Below are 13,232 nucleotides of genomic sequence, written 5' to 3'. Positions count from 1 at the left end.
CCACTGCAGCCCCTCCAGACCTCCTGCACATAGGCACACTCCAGAAGGAGTTGATCGACAGTCTCGTCCCCCCCGCAGCTGCCTCGAGGGCAGTGTGCGGTGGCGCAGAGATTCCGGGCATGCATAAAGGATCTCACTGGCAGATCCCCTCTCACCGCCAGCCAAGCAATGTCCTTGTGCTTGTTTGAAAGTTCCGGCGATGAGGCATTCTGCCAAACGACTTTGGCAGTCTGCGTGGGGAACCACACGACGGGATCCACCCTCTCATTTCTCCGAAGGGTCTCAAGGATACTACATGCTGACCACTGCCTGACGGCCTTGTGGTCAAAGGTATTTCCTTTCAAAAATTTCTCCACGAAGGACAGGTGGAACGGGACGGTCCAACTACTTGGAGCATTCCGCGGCAACGAGGCCAGGACCATCCTTCGCAACACCGGGGACAGGGAGAACCTCAGTAAGTAGTGACACTTGGTGTTTGCGTACTGAGGATCTACGCACAGCTTGATGCAGCCGCACACAAAGGTAGCCGTCAGGGCGAGGGTGGCGTTCGGTACGCCCTTTCCCCCATTTTCCAGGTCTTTGTACATGGTGTCCCTGCGGACCTGGTCCATCCTCGACCCCCAAATGAAGTGGAAGATGGCCCGGGTGACTGCAGCAGCGCAGGTCCAGGGAATAGGCCAGGCGTGCGCCACATACAACAGTACCGAAAGCCCCTCGCACCTGACAACCAGGTTCTTACCCGTGATGGAGAGGGACCGGAGCGTCCACCTTCCCAGCTTCTGCTTCAATTTGGTGATAGGCTTCTCCCAAGTCTTAGTGCACACCCCAGCTCCACCAAACCAAACATCCAGCACCTTCAGGTAGTCTGTCCTGACGGTGAAGGGGATGAAGGAGCGGTCATCCCAGTTCCCGAAGTACATGACCTCGCTCTTACCCCCTATTGACTTTGGCACCCGAGGCCAGTTCAAACCGGCCGCAGATGTCCAACAGCCTACTCACCGACCGACGATCGGTGCAGAAGATGGCGACGTTGTCCTAGTACAGGGAGGTCTTGACCTGAAGGCCTCCGCTGCCTGGGATAGTCACGCCCTTCTGGCTCACGTACTTCCTGATGGATGCGGCGAAGGGCTCCACACAGCACACGAACAAGGCAGGAGAACGCGGGTAGCCCTGCCTGACTTCAGATCTGACGGGAAAACTGTCCAATTCCCACCCATTGATCGAGACTGCACTCACGATGTTGGTGTAGAGCAGCCGGATCAAATTGCGGATCCCCTCCCCGAACCCCAATTTGGAGAGGACGTCCCTCATGTAAGCATGAGAGACCCTGTCGAAGGCCTTCGCCTGGTCCAGGCTGACAAGGCAGGTGTCCACCTGCCTGCCCCGCACGTAGGCGATCGTATCCCTGATGAGCGCGAGGCTCTCAGCGATCTTCCTGCCCGGCAAAGCACAGGTTTGGTCAGGGTGAATCACCGAGTCCAGGACAGACCTGACCCGGTTGGCTATGACCTTGGCCAAGAAATTGTAGTCCACGTTCAATAGTGAAATGGGACGCCAATTCTTAATTTCTTCCCTCTCCCCCTTCCTCTTGTAAATGAGGGTGATGATGCCCTTCCTCATGGACGTGCACATTTCCCCTGCCAGAAGCAGGTCCCGGCCGACCAGGTCCCACAGAACAGAATACAGCTCGACCGGTAAGCCGTCGCTCCCGGGAGTCTTATTCCTCTCCAAGGACTTGAGGGGTCTGGTCAGCTCATCCAGGGATATTGGCCGGTCCAGCCACTCCCTCGTGCCGTCATCTAAGACCTCCATGAAAGACGACAGGAACGACTCGGAGGCCGTGCTATCCGTGGGCTTCGTGTTGTACAGTCCGGCATAGAAGGATCTGCTGATCCTCAAAATGTCGGGAGTGGACCCTGGACCGGAAGATTATCCTGGAGGCCTCCGCAGCGAAGACCGAAGCTTGCTGGCCCCTCACCTCGCGGAGGTCCTCCGTGACATCAACCCCCAACAACTGCAGAAGGAGCAGGTTCTGCACCCTTTTCTGGAGTCGCGACAGCTTTACCCACCTCTCTCTCGCCTTCCGAACACCCTTGAGGACAAAGAACCTCTTGATGTTCTCCTTCACCGTCTCCCACCAGTCGCCCGGAGACTCAAAGAGGGGTATCACGGTTCTCCAACCGGTGTACTCCCTCTTAAGCTCCTCGACGTTCTCTGGGGTCAACAGAGTCGTGTTGAGCTTCCACGTCCCCTTGCCGGCCGGCTGGTCGTTCTGTAAGTGACAGTTGGCCAGCAGGAGGCAGTGGTCAGAGAAGAAGACCGGCTCGACGCCGGTGGACCTGACCGAGAACGCCCGTGACACAAACAGGAAGTCTATCCTTGAGCGAATAGACCCGTCTGGCCGTGACCAGGTGTATTTCCGCTGCGCTCCATCTGCAGGGGTGCTGAAGACGTCGAGCAGCTTGGCATCCTTCACCGTGCCCATCAGGAATCTGGATGTGATGTCCAGTTGACTCCCCCCACCTGCTGTCTCCACGCTGGATCTTCCATCTGCATCAATGATGCAGTTGAAGTCTCCGCCTAGGATGACCGGCCTGGACGTAGCCAACAGGGGTGGAAGCCGCTGCAGGACGGCCAACCGCTCACTCCGTACCACTGGGGCGTACACGTTGATCAGCCTCAGGGGAGTGCTCCTGTAGGTGATGTCAGACACTAGGAGGCGCCCCCCACCACCTCCTGAACTTGAGAGATGGTGAGGTTGCGCCCCCGCAGCAGAATAGCCAGGCCCGAGGAGCGACAGTCATTACCCCCCGACCAGATTGAAGGCCCACAGGTCCATGCGCCGGACCATTTCCCGTACCTGCCGAGGTGCGGTATCCCACACTCCTGCAGAAACAGGAGGTCCGCCTTGACGGTGGTCAGGTAGGCTAACGTGGACACACAACTTGCGGTGGACTTGACGCTGCGCATATTAATGCTCGCAACTCGTACCCCCATTGTGGGCAGTGACCACAGTACCCTCCCCAAGTCCAAGGTCCAGCCCCTCTATCTGTCCCTTCATGCCTATTGCCCGGGCTAACTGCTGGACGCTATCCGGGCTCAGGAAACCGTCCGTGCTGCCTTCCGGGTGTCATCCCCCCATCGGGGGTACGGAGGCAGGAGAGTCCGGCTCTGGGTCAGGCTGGGGACGCGCTGTTTCCTCCTTCCCGCCTGGAAGTTCCGGGGGGCCTCCAGGGCCCCAGCGGCACGAGGCTGGGTGTCGGAGGGACCCTCAGGATGCCTCCCGTCACCTGGAATCGGGGTGCTGCTTTCCTTCTCCCTTGATATCTTTAGCTTCTGCTTTGGGCGGGCCTCCTCCAAATGTCCCTCGTCAGAGGAGCTCTTATAGCCCCCCTGTAGCTGCCTCTTCCCGCCTGATGGTTGCGGTGCCTGGATCCGCTGGTGTGCCTTCCTCCTCGCTTTCCAGACCTTCGTCCACTCCCCTGGGTCACCTGTTGCCGCCTCCATCGACTCCGGGTTGTCGGCGTGGGGGAGCGGAGCCTGCAGGGGTGCTTTGCAGGCCTTGGGTCCATCCTGTGGGGCTGGGCCCTCCTGCACGACCTGGCCCTCCTGCACATTAGCGGGGTCCTTGCAGGACCCTGGTGCCTTCCTCTCCTCCGGGGGGGGGGCTGGTCCCGCATTACACCTGCCGACGTCCTGGGCGTAGGTGTTCCCCTGCAACAGGCATGCCCTATAGAGGTGGCCCGCTTCCCCGCAAAGGTTGCAGCTTTTTTCCTGTGGACAATCCTTTGCAAGGTGTCCCTCCTCCCTGCAGTTCCTGCAGATGGTGGCTTTGCAGTCGGCCGCTATGTGCCCTGACCTACCACAGGCATGGCAGACTTTAGGTTGCCCTGCGTAGGTCAGGTAGCCCTTGCTCCCGCCGATCGCGAAGCTGGACGGTGGGTGTACAATGTTCCTGTCCGCGCTCATCCTCAGCGTCACCTTGCCCTGCCTCTTACTGGTCCAGATGCCAAAGGGGTCCATGATGTCGGTTAGGTCCCCTTCCACCTTCACGTACCTTCCAAGGAAGGTCAGGACATCAACTGCTGGCACATGCGGGTTGTACATGTGTACAGTCACCATACGGCTCCTCTGCGCTGGCATCACAAACAGCGGGACAGCAGTCAATACAGAGAGGGTGTCCTCACCTCCTTTCTCCTTGAAAACCTCCAGCAAGCGCTCGCAAAGCTTGGCACTCCTGAAGGTCACATCGTAAAAACCTCCTCCGGGGAAATCCTGCAGGCAGTAAATGCCCGCAGCAGCAAACCCACAACAGTCCAACAGGACCCTCTTCACGAAAAAGGTGCGGTCCACAGGTGCACCTTCATCCACCTTCTTCACGGAAACACGGATGGTGTTCCGGACCCCCGATCCGGGGCACGAGCACTTGCTGCAGCCATCGTTGCAGGTTGGCTGCTCCCCTGAACCAGCATTAGGCCGAAGCCAGCATTAAGATCCACCAATTGCAAGGGTGCACAGACAACCCGACGTCTTCCTTCCACCTCCAACACAGTCACGCTCTCCTCCTCTCGGTCCATAAAAGAGTGGGTCTTTATTTTGTTCCAGATGTAAGCTGGTTCACTGAGCTGGAAGGTTTGTTCCCAGATAATCAGTCACCATTCTAGGTAACATCAGCAGTGAGACTCCGACGAAGCGCTGGTGTTATGTCCCGCTTTCTATTTATCTGGTTAGGTTTCCTTGGGTTGGTGATGTCATTTCCTGCGTTGGTGATGTCATTTCCTGTTCTTTTTCTCAGGGGATGGTAGATTGGCTCCAAATCAATGTGTTTGTTGATGGAGTTCCGGTTGGAATGCCATGCCTCTAGGAATTCTCGTGCGTGTCTCTGTTTGGCTTGTCCTAGGATGGATGTGTTGTCCCAATCAAAGTGGTGTCCTTCCTCATCTGTATGTAAGGATACGAGTGATAGTGGGTCATGTCGTTTTGTGGCTAGTTGATGTTCATGTATCCTGGTGGCTAGCTTTTTGCCAGTTTGTCCAATGTAGTGTTTGTCACAGTTCTTGCAAGGTATTTTGTAGATGACGTTTGTTTTATTTGTTGTCTGTATAGGGTCTTTTAAGTTCATTAGCTGCTGTTTTAGTGTGTTGGTGGGTTTGTGGGCTACCCTGATGCCGAGAGGTCTGAGTAGTCTGGCAGTCATTTCGGAAATGTCTTTGATGTAGGGGAGAGTGTTTATGGTTTCTGAGCCCCTTTTGTCTGTTTGTTTGGGTTTCTTGCTGAGAAATCGGCAGACTGTGTTCATAGGGTACCCGTTCTTTTTGAATACGCTATATAGGTGATTTAATTTTTGATTAGGTGATTTGATTACAGCGTATTCAGACATCCTAGGACAAGCCAAACAGAGACACGCACGAGAATTCCTAGAAGCATGGCATTCCAACCGGAACTCCATCAACAAACACATTGATTTGGAGCCAATCTACCATCCTCTGACAAAAAGAACAGGTAATGACATCACCAACGCAGGAAATTACATCACCAACCCAAGGAAACCTAAACAGATAAATAGAAAGCGGGACATAACACCAGCGCTTCGTCGGAGGCTCACTGATGATGTTACCTAGAACGGTGACGGATTGTCTGGGAATGCACCTTCCAGCTCAGTGAACCAGGTTACATCTGGAACAAGATAAAGACCCACTCTTTTGTGGACCGAGAAGAGGAGAGCGCGACTGTGTTGGAGATGGAAGGAAGACGTCAGGTTGTCTGTGCACCCTTGCAACCGGTGGATCTTAATGCTGGCTTCGGCCTAATGCTGGTTCAGGGGAACAGCCAACCTACAACGATGGCTGCGGCAAGTGCTCGTGCCCCGGGTCAGGGGGTCCGGAACACCATCCGCTTTTCGTGAAGAAGGTGGATGAAGGTGCACCTGTGGACCGCACCTTTTTCGTGAAGAGGGTCCTGTTGGACTGTTGTGGGTTCGCTGCTGCGGACATTTACTGCCTGCAGGATTTCCGTGGAGGAGGTTTCTACGATGTAACCCTCAGGAGTGCCAAGCTTTGCGAGCGCTTCCTGGAGGTTTTCAAGGAGAAAGGAGGAGAGGACACCCTCTCTGTATTGACTGCTGTCCCACTGTTTGTGATGCCAGCGCAGAGGAGCCGTATGCTGACTGTACACATGTACAACCCACGTGTGCCAGCAGTTGATGTCCTGACCTTCCTCGGAAGGTATGTGAAGGTGGAAGGGGACCTAACCAACATCATGGACCCCTTTGCGATCTAGACAAGCAAGAGGCAGGTCAGGGTGACGCTGAGGATGAGCGCGGACGGGAACATCATACACCCACCGTCCAGCTTCGCGATCGGCGGGAGCAAGGGCTACCAGACCTACGCAGGGCAACCCAAAGTCTGCCATGCCTGTGGTAGGTCGGGTCACGTGGCAGCCGACTGCAAAGCCACCATCTGCAGGAACTGCAGGGAGGAGGGACACCTTGCAAAGGATTGCCCACAGGAAAAAAGCTGCAACCTTTGCGGGGAAGCAGGCCACCTCTACAGGGCATGTCTGCGGCGGGGGACCACCTACACCCAGGTCGCCAGCAGGGGCAATGCAGGGCAAGCCCCCCGGAGGAGAGGAAGGCACCAGGCCCCTGCAAGGACCCCCCCGTAGTGTGCAGGAGGGACCAGCCCCGTAGGATGGACCCGAGGCCAGCAAAGCAGAGCCAGCCCCTGCAGGCTCTGCTCCCCCGCCGACAACCCGGAGTCGATGGAGGAGGCGACAGGTGACCCAGGGGAGTGGACGACGGTCCGGAAGGCGAGGATGAAGGTGTGCCGGAGGGCCCCAGCTCCGCAACCATCAGGCGGGAAGAGGCAGCTACAGGGGGGCTATAAGAGCTACACTGATGGGGGGTATTCGGAGGAGTCCCGCCCAAAGCAGAAGCTGAAGACTTCCACTGAGAAGGAAAGCAGCACCCCGCTTCTAGGGGATGGGAGGTGCAGGTGGGAAGCAGAAAACAACGTGCGCCCAACCTGACCCAGAGCCGGACTCTCCTGCCTCTGTACCCCTGACGGGGGGATGCCACCCGGAAGGCAGCATGGACAGTTTCCTGAGCCCGGAGAGCGTCCAGCAGTTCGCCCGGGCAATGGGCATGAAGGGACAGATGGAGGGGCTGGACCTTGGACTTGGGGAGGGTACTGTGGTCACTGCCCACAATGGGGGTACGAGTTGCAAGCATTAATGTGCGCAGCGTCAAGTCCACCGCAAGTTGTGTGTCCACGTTGGCCTACCTGACCACCATCAATGCAGACCTCCTGTTTCCACAGGAGTGCAGGATACCGCACCTCAGCAGGTACGGGAAATGGTCGGGCGCCTGGACTGTGGGCCTTCAATCTGGTCGGGGGGTAACGACTGTCGCTCCTCGGGCCTGGCTATTCTCCTGCAGGGGGGCAAATTCTCTCAAGTTCAGGAGGTGGTGGGGGGGCACCTCCTAGTGGCTGACGTCACCTACAGGAACGCTCCCCTGAGGCTGATCAACGTGTACGCCCCAGTGGTACGGAGGGAGGGGTTGGCCGTCCTGCAGCGGCTTCCACCCCTGCTGGCTACGTCCAGGCCGGTCATCCTAGGCGGAGACTTCAACTGCATCATTGATGCAGATGGAAGATCCAGCGTGGGGACAGCAGGTGGGGGGAGTCAACTGGACATCACGTCCAGATTCCTGATGGGCACGGTGAAGGATGCCAAGCTGCTCAATATCTTCAGCACCCCTGCAGACGGAGCGCAGCGGAAATACACCTGGTCGCGGCCAGACGGGTCTATTCGCTCAAGGATAAACTTCCTGTTTGTGTCACGGGTGTTCTTGGTCAGGTCCACCGGCGTCGAGCCGGTGTTCTTCTCTGACCACTGCCTCCTGCTGGCCAACTGTCACTTACAGGACGACCAGCTGGCCGGCAAGGGGACGTGGAAGCTCAACACGACTCTGTTGGCCCCAGAGAACGTCGAGGAGCTTAAGAGGGAGTATGCCGGTTGGAGAACCGTGATACCGCTCTTAGAGTCCGGGCGACTGGTGGGAGACGGTGAAGGAGAACATCAAGAGGTTCTTTGTCCTCAAGGGTGTTCGGAAGGCGAGAGAGAGGCGGGGAAAGCTGTCGCAACTCCAGAAAAGGGTGCAGAACCTGCTCCTTCTGCCATTGATGGGGGTCGATGTCACAGAGGACCTCCGCGAGGTGAGGGGCCAGCAAGCTTCGGTCTTCGCTGCGGAAGCCTCCAGGATAATCTTCCGGTCCAGGGTCCGCTCCGTGGAGCAGGACGAGATGTGCTCGCATTTCTTCTTTCAGAAGGTGCACAAAGAGAGCTCTGTGCTTAGCCGGCTGAAGGAGGATGATGGCTCGGTGATGTCATTTCGGCCCGACATTTTGAGGATCATCAGGTCCTTCTATGCCGGACTGTATGACACGAAGCCCACGGACAGCACGGCCTCCGAGTCGTTCCTGTCGTCTATCACCGAGGCCTTAGATGACGGCACAAGGGAGTGGCTGGACTCGCCGATATCTCTGGACGAGCTGACCAGAGCCCTCAAGTCCTTGGAGAGGAATAAGACTCCCGGGAGCGACGGCTTACCGGTCGAGCTGTATTCCGCCCTGTGGGATCTGGTCGGCCAGGACCTCCTGGAGGTGTACGATAGTGCGCTTCGGGCAGTGGAAATGTGCAAGTCCGTGAGGAAGGGCATCTTCACCCTCATTTACAAGAGGAAGGGGGAGAGGGAAGAAATTAAGAATTGGCATCCCATTTCACTATTGTACGTGGACTACAAAATCCTGGCCAAGGTCATAGCCAACCGGGTCAGGTCTGTCCTGGACTCGGTGATTCACCCTGACCAAACCTGTGCTGTGCCGGGCAGGAAGATCGCTGAGAGCCTTGCGCTCATCAGGGATACGATTGCCTACGTACAGGACAGGCGGGTGGACACCTGCCTCGTCAGCCTGGACCAGGAGAAGGCCTTTGACAGGGTCTCTCATGCTTACATGAGGGACGTCCTCTCCAAATTGGGGTTCGGGGAGGGGATCCGCAATTGGATCCGGCTGCTCTACACCAACATTGTTAGTGCAGTCTCGATCAACGGGTGGGAATTGGACATTTTTCCCGTCAGATATGGAGTCAGGCAGGGCTGCCCGCTCTCTCCTGCCTTGTTCGTGTGCTGTGTGAAGCCCTTCGCCGCATCCATCAGGAAGAACGTGAGCCTGAAGGGTGTGACTATCCCGGGCAGCGGAGGCCTTCAGGTCAAGACCTCCCTGTACGTGGACGATGTCGCCGTCTTCTGTACCGATCGTCGGTCGGTGAGTAGGCTGTTGGACATCTGTGGCCAGTTTGAACTGGCCTCAGGTGCCAAAGTCAACAGTGGTAAGAGCGAGGCTATGTTCTTCGGGAACTGGGACGACCGCTCCTTCATCCCCTTCACCGTCAGGACAGACTACCTGAAGGTGCTGGGTGTTTGGTTCGGTGGAGCTGGGGCATGCACTAAGACCTGGGAGGAGCATATCACCAAGTTGAAGCAGAAGCTGGGAAGGTGGACGCTCCGGTCCCTCTCCATCACGGGTAAGAACCTGGTTGTCAGGTGCGAGGGGCTTTCGGTACTGTTGTATGTGGCGCAGGCCTGGCCTATTCCCTGGACCTGCGCCGCTGCGGTCACCCGGGCCATCTTCCACTTCATTTGGGGGTCGAGGATGGACCAGATCCACAGGGACACCATGTACAAAGACCTGGAAAATGGGGGAAAGGGCTTACCGAATGCCACCCTCGCCCTGATGGCTACCTTTGTGTGCGGCTGCATCGAACTGTGCGTAGATCCTCAGTACGCAAACACCAAGTGTCACTACTTACTGAGGTTCTACCTGTCCCCGATGTTGCGAAGGATGGGCCTGGCCTCGTTGCTGCGGAACGCTCCGAGTAGTTGGATCATCCCGTACCACCTGTCCTTCGTGGAGAAATTTTTGAAAGGAAACACCTTTACCACAAGGCTGTCAGGCAGTGGTCAGCACGTAGTATTCTTGAGACCCTTCGGGAAAAGGAGAGGGTGGATCCCGTCATGTGGTTCCCCACGCAGACTGCCAAAGTCGTTTGGGAGAATGCCTCATCGCCAGAACTTTCCAACAAGCACAAGGACATTGCTTGGCTGGCAGTGAGAGGGGGTCTGCCAGTGATATCTTTTATGCATGCCTGGAATCTCTGCACCACCGCACACTGCCCTTGAGGCGGCTGCGGGGGCGACGAGACTGTCTGTGCAGGAGGTCTGGAGGGGGATGCAGTGGTATTTGTCGAGGTTCGTCCCGAGCAGCTCCGTGACGCGGGACTCCGTGCTCTACGGGCTGTTTCCCGGGACGCACACCGAGACCAACATCAACTGCGCCTGGAGGACCATCAATGCAGTGAAAGATGCTCTTTGGTCTGCCCGCAACTTATTGGTCTGCCAGCTGAAAGAACTGACCCCGACCGAGCGTTGCAGACTGGCACACTCCAAGGTCCAGGACTACGTGCTGAGGGATGCGCTAAATCTTGGGGCAGCTGCTGGCAAGACACGGTGGGGAAAGACCACCGTATGAAACCCCTCGTCCAGAATAGAAACAAGGGCCCTATCTGGTAACTGGGTCCAGCTGGCGCCTTCCCCAACTGGTCAGGGGGCCAACGGGGACTGTGCGGGGAGACGACTGCCGGGGTATTTTCTTTGCTTAGTTTTTTTTTTCCTTTGTTTTGTTTTTTCCTTTTAGTTGGTGCACGTACCCCCTGGGTAACCCGGAGCAGCTTGTATGACTGGGTAGGTGTATAAATGTTTTATTTTTTGTATGTTCTATGAATAAAGTATATTTTTTCAAATCAATTAAAAAAAAGTGACGAAACGTCTGAAAACTAACCTTCCAGCTCAGCGAGCAAACTCACATCTACATTCTTTTCATTTGGAAATAAAAGATCCCATCACTATGACAATTAATATTAATGTATTTCTGACCACTATTCCCTTGTCAATGAGGTATCCTCTCAAATTTTCTACACCAAGGACTGAGTTCCAATTAGAAAAGAAATTTCAGAAGAATGGTGTTCGACATATTCTTATGCTTGGATCCTTGGCAAGATCCCCCAACTTGTTATGGTTCCAGACAGTTTGTACAATTTGTTAAGCCCGTAGGTGAAGTAGAAGCAGACAGGGGAAAATTAACTGCCTTTTCCTTTTTTATTCACCCAAGCCATGTTGGTCTCAACATGTTTAATTTAAAAGCAAATCTTCTCTCTTGTAGATGCCTTTCTCCCAGATCCAAATGAACCTGCGTTTTCAAAGCAAGAATTTGTAACAGCACACAGGTTAGAAAAAAAGTGAGATCTAAAAGATAAAATTTTTTAAAAGCAGATACAGCAAACTTTGTACTAACTAGCATCCTACAAACCAACACTTGATAAAACGGCAAAAATTACATAACTGAAATTAACTGTATTATCGTGATCCTCACAATGCCTGAGTAGACACATAATGGGCATTGACACCCGACATTACATTTCAATCACTAAGTGTGTGTTTTTACATTGATTAGATGAACCTCTTGATCAACCAGAATATTTGATTAATCTGCATACTCCTGGTCCCATGGGTTCTGCTTAATAAGTTTACTGTATTCAGATCTGTCTCCTAATTGTTCCCAAAACGTTGAATAATATGGCTGTGACAGTGGGGTTTATTGGCAACACTGACACTGGAAGTTGAAGAGTTGGTTTCAAGTCTTACATTTGCATGTTGATTAAAATCCTGTATTTCTGATTCCTTTTGATTGTGGATGAATGACGGCATTCAGGGTGATATAGTCCTTCTGTTGTCTTTTCAAACTTTTCTCTGGCTACCCAGCTACTGGTAATGAGCACTCAGATTAAGAGGTTCCCTTTACCTGCAATGATTAAACTAGACAATGATTGCAAAGCAAGATAACAAAGTGTGGAGCTGGATGAACACAGCAGGCCCAGCAGCATCTCAGGAGCACAAAATCTGACGTTTCGGGCCTAGATCCTTTGTCAGAGAGGGGGATGGGGAGAGGGTTCTGAAATAAATAGGGAGAGATGGGGAGACGGACCGAAGATGGAGAGGGGAGAAGATAGGTGGAGAGAAGAGCATAGGTGGGGACGGGATAGGTCAGTCTGGGGAGGACGGACAGGTTAAGGAGGTGGGATGAGGTTAGTAGGTAAGAAATGGAGATGTGGCTTGAGATGGGAGGAAGGGATAGGTGAGAGGAAGAACAGGTTAGGGAGGCAGAGACAGGCTGGGCTGGTTTTGGGATGCAGTGGGCGAAGGAGAGATTTTGAAGCTTGTGAAGTCCACATTGATACCATTGGGCTGCAGGGTTCCCAAGCGGAATATGAGTTGCTGTTTCTGCAACATTCACAAGCTTCAAAATCTCCACTCCCCCCACTGCATCCCAAAACCAGCCCAGCCTGTCTCTGCCTCCCTAACCTGTTCTTCCTCTCACCCATCCCTTCCTCCCACCTCAAGCCGCACCTCCATTTCCTACGTACCATCTCATCCCGCCTCCTTGACCTGTCCGTCCTCCCAGGACTGACCTATTGCCTCCCCCTCTCTCCCTATTTATTTCAGAATCCTCTCCCCCTCCCCCTTTTCTGATGAAGGGTCTAGGCCCGAAACGTCAGCTTTTGTGCTCCTGAGATGCTGCTTGGCCTGCTGTGTTCATCCAGCCTCACACTTTATTATCTTGGATTCTCCAGCATCTGCAGTTCCCATTATCCATGATTGCAAAGCACCGACATTCAATTCGAGCTTCGTACACAGGGGAACGTCAGCCCACTGGCACACGAGAACCTAGGTCCTCTGGAGCACATGCTGGCAGAGTGAACAGGCTTTTTACATCCCTGTCTTTGTGTATTCTTGTATGTATGTGAAAAAGGTTAAGGTTCCCTTTCCACCTTTAAGTGCGACATTCCATGGCTATCCTTCTCTCCAGTCAGTCAATTAATTTACATCTGCAGCTACTTATGGCCCTATGGATTGCCTCTCTTTTAAAATCCACTTCGGAATTATGAGCTAAAAATATTAACAGTACTTTAGGTTGGGACCCGTGGTCATGACAATATGAATACGTCCTACCCAGCAGTGCTAGTTTTGAGCGATCAGTGTCTTAGTGCCGGGTATACTAGTTTGGGAGATAACACTTGTAATTTGGACCACTTTCCTTACTACTCACGCAGCGGTG

Source organism: Stegostoma tigrinum, chromosome 29 (genome assembly GCF_030684315.1).
Source record: "Stegostoma tigrinum isolate sSteTig4 chromosome 29, sSteTig4.hap1, whole genome shotgun sequence".
Taxonomy (NCBI): domain Eukaryota; kingdom Metazoa; phylum Chordata; class Chondrichthyes; order Orectolobiformes; family Stegostomatidae; genus Stegostoma; species Stegostoma tigrinum.
Note: the sequence above shows the minus strand (reverse complement) of the source record.